The sequence below is a fragment of the Acinonyx jubatus genome, chromosome C1 (assembly GCF_027475565.1).
Source record: "Acinonyx jubatus isolate Ajub_Pintada_27869175 chromosome C1, VMU_Ajub_asm_v1.0, whole genome shotgun sequence".
Classification (NCBI taxonomy): domain Eukaryota; kingdom Metazoa; phylum Chordata; class Mammalia; order Carnivora; family Felidae; genus Acinonyx; species Acinonyx jubatus.
The window spans coordinates 179,441,674-179,448,387 of record NC_069381.1 but is presented as its reverse complement, the minus strand read 5'-3'; the positions used below and the strand labels follow the sequence as shown (position 1 = coordinate 179,448,387).

General features: G+C 44.6%; 1 protein-coding gene across 3 annotated transcripts in view; it reads left to right on the top strand.

Moving 5' to 3' along the window:
* Positions 1-4,559: 4,559 nt before the first annotated feature.
* Positions 4,560-6,714, top strand: part of STK17B (serine/threonine kinase 17b) — a 31,879-nt gene continuing 29,724 nt past the window's right edge. The window contains exon 1 of one of the 3 annotated variants that reach the window (XM_027054252.2): positions 4,560-4,831. The gene's annotated coding sequence lies outside the window, so the exon portion shown is untranslated. Of the gene's footprint in view, positions 5,997-6,714 lie in introns of all 3 variants that reach the window. The other 2 variants (XM_053215473.1, XM_027054246.2) reach the window with 2 other exon arrangements.

Here is a 6,714-nt window from a genome sequence, read left to right as displayed (position 1 = left end):
GGAAGGCATCTGTCCTGTTCTGACTCATTACTCTCGTCAGGAAAGACTTGCCCCAATCACCTTTGCTAACTGGGTTTGTTTTAAGAGAGCCAGGGGATGTGGGGACTCTGGGGTCCCCAGTGCTTCCAAAATTGGGATGACCTATAGGCACCATGGATAAAGCACTGTGACTATCCATCTAAGTATACCCAGTACTCCTCCCTCTACCTGGACTAGTCTGTGTCCATTCAGCCCGAATACCCCTGTTGGGTGGAGGTTTGAGCCAACCTCCTTCAGAGGCCATTGCTTCCTGCCCCTGCCCCTGTGTCTGGCTGCCTTTAGCCTGGCCACAATTTTCTAGTTTATTCAGTTGAAGACAGGTAGCAGTGTCTGTTTTGTTCCTTCCACATGGATTAAACTGTAAGATCTTGACACAAAAATAACCGGTAAGGCTTTCTTCAGAAGGAGCATATGTCAATGGCAGGAGTTTTGAATTTGGGCCTTCCTGGCTGTGTTAAATTCAACCCTCCTCGGCATCTGTAAAGAATAAATGCACTATCAGAGAGGATGTGTCCAGATATCCCCAGTCAGTATATGTTCAGCATGTGGTGACAGACGTGGTGTGACTGGGGAGGGTTACTTTCCCTGGGCACAATATGGTGAACATTGTGGCATGACTAGAAAGGACCACCACCTCTGGTCACATACAGTGACTCATTTGCAGTGACTGGAAAGGACCACTGTGTTAGTCTGCTGGAGCTGCCATAACAAATACCTCAGAAGACATGGCTTAAACAACAGAAATTTATTTTCTCACAGTTCTGCAGGTGAGAAGTCCAAGATCAAGGTGTCAGCAGGTTTAGTTTCTTCTGAGGTTTCTCCCCTTGGCTCGCATATGACTGTCTTCTCATTGTGTCCTCACATGGTCAGCCCTTAGGCTGTGTTGTAATCTTTTTAAAATTATTTTTTAAATCAAGACATAATTTACAGACATAATATTATATTAGTTATGGATATACAACATAATGATTTAATATTTTATACATTGCAAAATAATCACAATAAATCTAGTTAATCCATCATCATTAAAAATGCATTTTTTCCTAGTGATGAGAACTTTACGATCTATTTTCTTAGCAGCATTCAAATATGCAGTACAGCATTATTAACTGTAGTTCCCATGCTGTATGTTATATCCCCATGACTTAATTATTTTATAACAGGAAGTCTGTACCCTTTGACCCCCTTCACCCATTTCTCCCATCTCTCACCCCTCATCTCTGGCAACCACCAATCTGTTCTTTATCTACGAGCTTGATTTTTTTTCTTTTGTTTTGCTTTTAATTCCATATAAGTGAGGTTGTATGGTATTCATCTTTCTCTGCCTGGCTTATTTCATTTAGCATTTATTTCACCTTGAGCCCTATATACGTTGTTGCAAATGGCAAGGTTTCATTTCCTTTAATGGCTCAATAATATTACCTTGTATACATACCACAATTTCTTTATCCATGCATCCATTGATGAACATTTAGGTGTTTCCATATCTTGGCTACTGTAAATAATGCTGCAATGGACACGGGAATGCATATATCTTTTAGAGTTGATGTCTTCGTTTTCTTTGGGCAAATATGCAGACGTGGAATTACTGGATATATACTAGTTATATTTTAATTTTTTTGATGAACCACCATACTCTTCCCGAGTGGCTGCGCCAATTTACATTCTTACTTCCAGTGCACGGGTACCCTTTGTTCCACATCCTCACCAACGCTTGTTATTATTAATTTTTTTTTGTCTTTTTGATAATCACCATTCTGACAGGTATGAGGTGACATCTTATCGTGGTTTTGATTTACACCTCCCTGATGATGAATGATGCTGAGCATCCTTTCATGTACCTGTTGGCCACCTGTATGACTCCTTTGGGAAATGTCTATTCAGTTCTACTTCCCATTTTAAAATCAGATTGTTTGTTTTTTTGCTATGAAGTTGTATGAGCTCTTTATATATTTTGAATGTTAGCACCTTGCCAGATAATGATTTGTAAATATTCTCCCATTTCAGTAGACTGCCTTTTCATTTTGTTGATGGTATAATCTCTTCATCTTAGGTAACGTTTACCTATATAATCTCATTTTGCTTTAATTATCTCCTTAAAGGCCTTATCTCCAAATATAGTCACATTCTGAGGTACTGGGGGTTAGGACTTCAACATACGAATTTGGCAGGTACACAGTCAGCCCATATAGTAACTATTATCTTTGGTCAGTATGTGGATTCGAGGATCAACTTAATGAACTCTGTGGTCAGAGGCAATGACCACAAAATGACCATTAGGTTACAAGAGGATTTCCTACTCAAAGGAATGAGAGCAAGATGTACACCTTTCACAAGGTTGTGAATGACTTTAGGTAAATTAGGTTGAATGGAGGGACATATTGACTCCTGAATTTTATTGCAAGGCACAGATGGTATAGTCTGCTCCTCTGCACCAGCAATTCCTTGTTTCCTGAACCATAGTTCCTGAGGCCAAGCAACTCGGGTAGAACATCCTTGGCATAATGTGCTGAATCCTGGCCGGCAAATCTGACATCAGGCACAAGGGTTAACAATCTGTTTAGGGGCATAAGAGAAACACATGGGACGAGTATAATGTGAGCAACATAAGGCAAAGAGGTGATCAAGCTGGGAGTGGAAAGGAGAAATCAGTAAAGATTTCCGATTTCTGGAGAGGATAACCTTCTCAAAGTTGGAAACTGATGAACAGGTGCTGATGAGGACGATGGTGAAAGTCTAGAGCTACGGCAGAGGCTGGAAATGCAAGGTACACAAAGATCCTCTAGAAGTTGATTGGTTGGAGCCTAGGGCTTGTGAATGCAAGGAGGGTTGATTTAAAGCAGTGATGGAGGGAGAAAGGTCTGCCTCTAGGTGTGAGGTGATGTGGGACTGGCTTTACTGACAAGAGGAGAAGGCAGATTGAGTGTGAGGAGAATAAGAGCTGGCGAATGATCAAATGTTAGACTTGAGGAGGTCTAGCGTTGCACACACACCAAAAATCACCACAATGATGTAGTCCCGTGATTCCCAGAGATTACTGGTTCCAGTGCTGGTACTCAGACCTGTGGGGTACTGCCCCAGTGCTCATAAAAGAAAAGATAGGAACAGTCTCACCGGTTTGTGGACTCTTAGATGATGATAGCTAAAAAGTGCATTTCACCATGCAGCTTTCAGTTAGTTTGCTTGCTTCCATCATAACTGTAGACTTCTTTAGTCAGTTCAGTTGTTAACAAGAAACTAGATGGAAGTATTCTCCAAGCGAGAGGCTTAGAGAATAAGCACATTAAACTGTGATGAGTCAGTTAAGTAACAACAAACTTCATTAAATGATTATGAGGCATTTTATGCATTTATCTTAAGAAAAATACAGCATGAAGAGCAAAGAAATGGCTTGATCACAATTTGCTTGGCCTACTGGGATAGAAGAAAACCTCCTCTTTAAGTGTTGACTCAGGGCGCCTGGGTGGCTCAGTCAGTTAAACTTCTGACTTCGGCTCAGGTCATGATCTCATGGTTTGTGGGTTCAAGCCCTGCCTCAGGCTCTGTGCTGAAAGCTCAGAGCCTGGAACCTGCTTCGGATTCTGTGCCTCCTTCTTTCTCTGCCCCTCTCCCACTTCTTCTCTGTGTCTCAAAAATAAATAACGTTAAAAAAAATTTTTTTTTAAATGTTGACTAAATGTTACAGCATTTCAAAACAGAACTATTCCCCTCCCAATATATTTTCCCAGTAATCTTCGACAATTACTGTAAATGTACTCGGCAACCAATCCTACATTATATATATTTTTAAACATTCAATGGTGTCTTGCAGAGAACGTTCGACCTTTTCATTCTCTTCAGGGGATAACAGATCCTGAGTAGGTGCTGTGCGCTTTCATCTTTTCCCTTAGCATCCTATATGCAAAATCAGCAACTCATCCTAGGGGGACTCTCCTTTACACTGCTCTCAGCTATGCCTCAGGACTCCATTTCCTCAAGCGAACTTTAGTGGTGGCGCTCAGGCTCCATAAAATCCCAAGAGATGCTGATGCCTGCCAAGTTGTAGCAACCTGGGTCTCCACTTGCGGAATGGGTTCAAGCCATAGAAAACATGACTGGGAAGAGTTAGAAAACATGTCTTTGGTAGACACAGAAGTTTGGGAATGACTGAGCAGCTGGGAGTAACTTTACTTCTTCCTCTTCCCAGTCTGCAGATATTCACGCCTCGTGGGCTGACCACTCTGAAGGCAGGTAATGGTGCACCCAGTTAGAGTTACAGCCCTGCGCTCGGCCCTGGCAGCGCCCGTCTCACCCCTCCCTGGCCGCAATTAGCCCGGCGTCCCCACCTGCTCCGCAGCTCCGCCCAGCCTCTGGCCCGCCCCGCGCGGGCCACACCCTGTTACCACTCAGGGGCCCCGCCAGCCCCGCAGCACGCGCCACCAGCCGGCGCCCCGCCCCACCCGTCACGTGACAGCCCGCCCTCCGTGCGCTCTCGGATTGGCTCTCCCGGCCGAGGGGGTGGGTTCTAGCATACAGCCCTGCCCCGCAACGCGGCTGCAGTTTTCAAACCTCAACTGTAATCTCCGGTCACCGTCTCTGCTGCCGTCGCCGGGAGCCACCTCACAGGGAAACAGGTCACTGCTGTTGGCCGTTGTCCAGAAGAGTAAAAGTGGGTCCTGCCACGTTCGGAGCTACCTGGCGCCTCACTGGGCTAGAGCTGGAGAACAAGTCCTGTGGTGGCCACCGGCGTGTGGCGGGACGGGAGCCCCCTTGGAGGGGGGCAGCCCCGAGAGAACCTCCTGTGGCCCGAGCGGTCAGTGTCTTCCGATTCGCGCGACCGCGGTCCTGCCGCGACTGGTGGGTAGGCTCGGGGCTGCGATTCTGAGCCCGTGAACCCGCCCCTTTTACCCTGGATACGGAGACCCCAAACGTGGGAGGGGTCCCGAGGAGGGATACAGGCAGTGTGGGCGAATTAAGGGTCTCCCCAGAACTCCGACCGTCAGCCTAGTGGAGGTGGGTTCGGACTCTGCCTCGTAATAGGTGGTCCGACTGCCCGGGGCCCGTCTCTGCTCTCCGGCCGGAGTCCTGCTTCGCGAGTTCCCTCGGGTTCGGGGCGAGGACGGCCGGTGGTCCTCCCAACCCCCCACTCAGCGTGTCTTGCGTGTGCGCGCGGTCGCCTGGCTCGCCTGGGCTCTCCCGGGTGGCGACCCGCGGGGGCTCCCTGCGCGACCCGCTCACTCGCGCCCCTTCCACGTTGCGTCGATGTGGTCCTTCCTGTCCCTCCCGAGTTCACAGCTGTGTTGTGGGCACAGGACGTATTCACCTCTGGACTGGTGGACACGTTCTGCTCACAGCTGCCTTTGGTCTCGAGAAAGTTTGGTGCTCATCTCGTGGGGCATTTTCGGTAACTGCTTGTGAACAGTGTCTTAAAGTCACTGAATGGAGCAGACGAATTGCAGTTGTTTCAGTAATGTTCAGCGATCTGATTTTATTTTGATGCCGTGTAAATCACTTAAGTGTAGACGAGTCATCCTCAAACTATACAACTACGTCATGGTTACAGTATTGAAGTTTATCCAGCTCTTGGTTTTATTATGTAGGGAAAAGCGCTTCATTTGAATTCCCGTGGAGGGATTAGCAGAGACAAAGTTGAAAGAGACTTTATGGCAGCTGGTAGCTGATAGTTTTCTTCCTCGGTCTGTGATGGGACTAAGAGACACTCGGACGCAAACTTGCAAATTAAAATTAAAAAAATACATTTAAAAATCCAACCAGGTACTGATCAGATTTCAATACTATTAGGTCTGTGTATCACATTCACTGTTTTGCCAACGTAATGTTTACCTCTGGTACCGGTGAAATGCTGAACCTTGGCAGAGATGTTTGATGCGGCGTGGCCCCTTTAAGTTCTCATCTTTGGGAATGTGTGCGCTGAGACAGCGTGGTCTGCAGGGAAGATTGGGCAAGTGGTGGCCTAGGTATGTAACCTGGCAATATAAGCCCACGAGTACAACTTTATTAAAGGAAAATATAATAAGCCAATTTTCTCATGGATACACTATTTTACAGTTTTATAGTGAACCGTCCAGAAGTAAGTTTTTAACAACTTCTAAAGTGTTTGTTTTATAAGTATTAAGCCATTTACCCATAGAACTTTGTATTTTTGAAAAAGTTGTCCATAGAAGCAGTGCCCTAATTTAAGACCTCTCTTCTTCCCTCTTTATCCTTCTGTGAGATGTTTCATTTTTAAAAAATTTTTCTAATATTTTAATAAGCAGAATTAGTATCTGCTTTATTTTTGAGATGCATAACATGCATTTTAGGTCATTTTCTAAATTATGAATCAAAAATTGAAGTGAAATATATTTACATGGCAATATATTTAAGTTTTGAAAGTAAAACTTGTGTAGTCATTTGAAAGTCTTTCTTTTTTGTGTGTGGACAGAATGGTTGTAGGTAGTTGCTTTTGGACTCTGAATAGTGAATTACAATTTGGTTAAGATAGAATCAGTTTTTAGGAAAGTCAAGCCTTGACTAATTAGTCACTATGTCAGCACATTAATAACAATTCTGAAAAAGATAAAGGCATTTTATGACATGTTTCTAATCAAACAATTTTATTTTTAAGCTTGCATTTGGCAGTGCTTTACTTGTGTTAAGTAAACATTTAAAAGCTTTGTTTTGAAACTGTTTGAT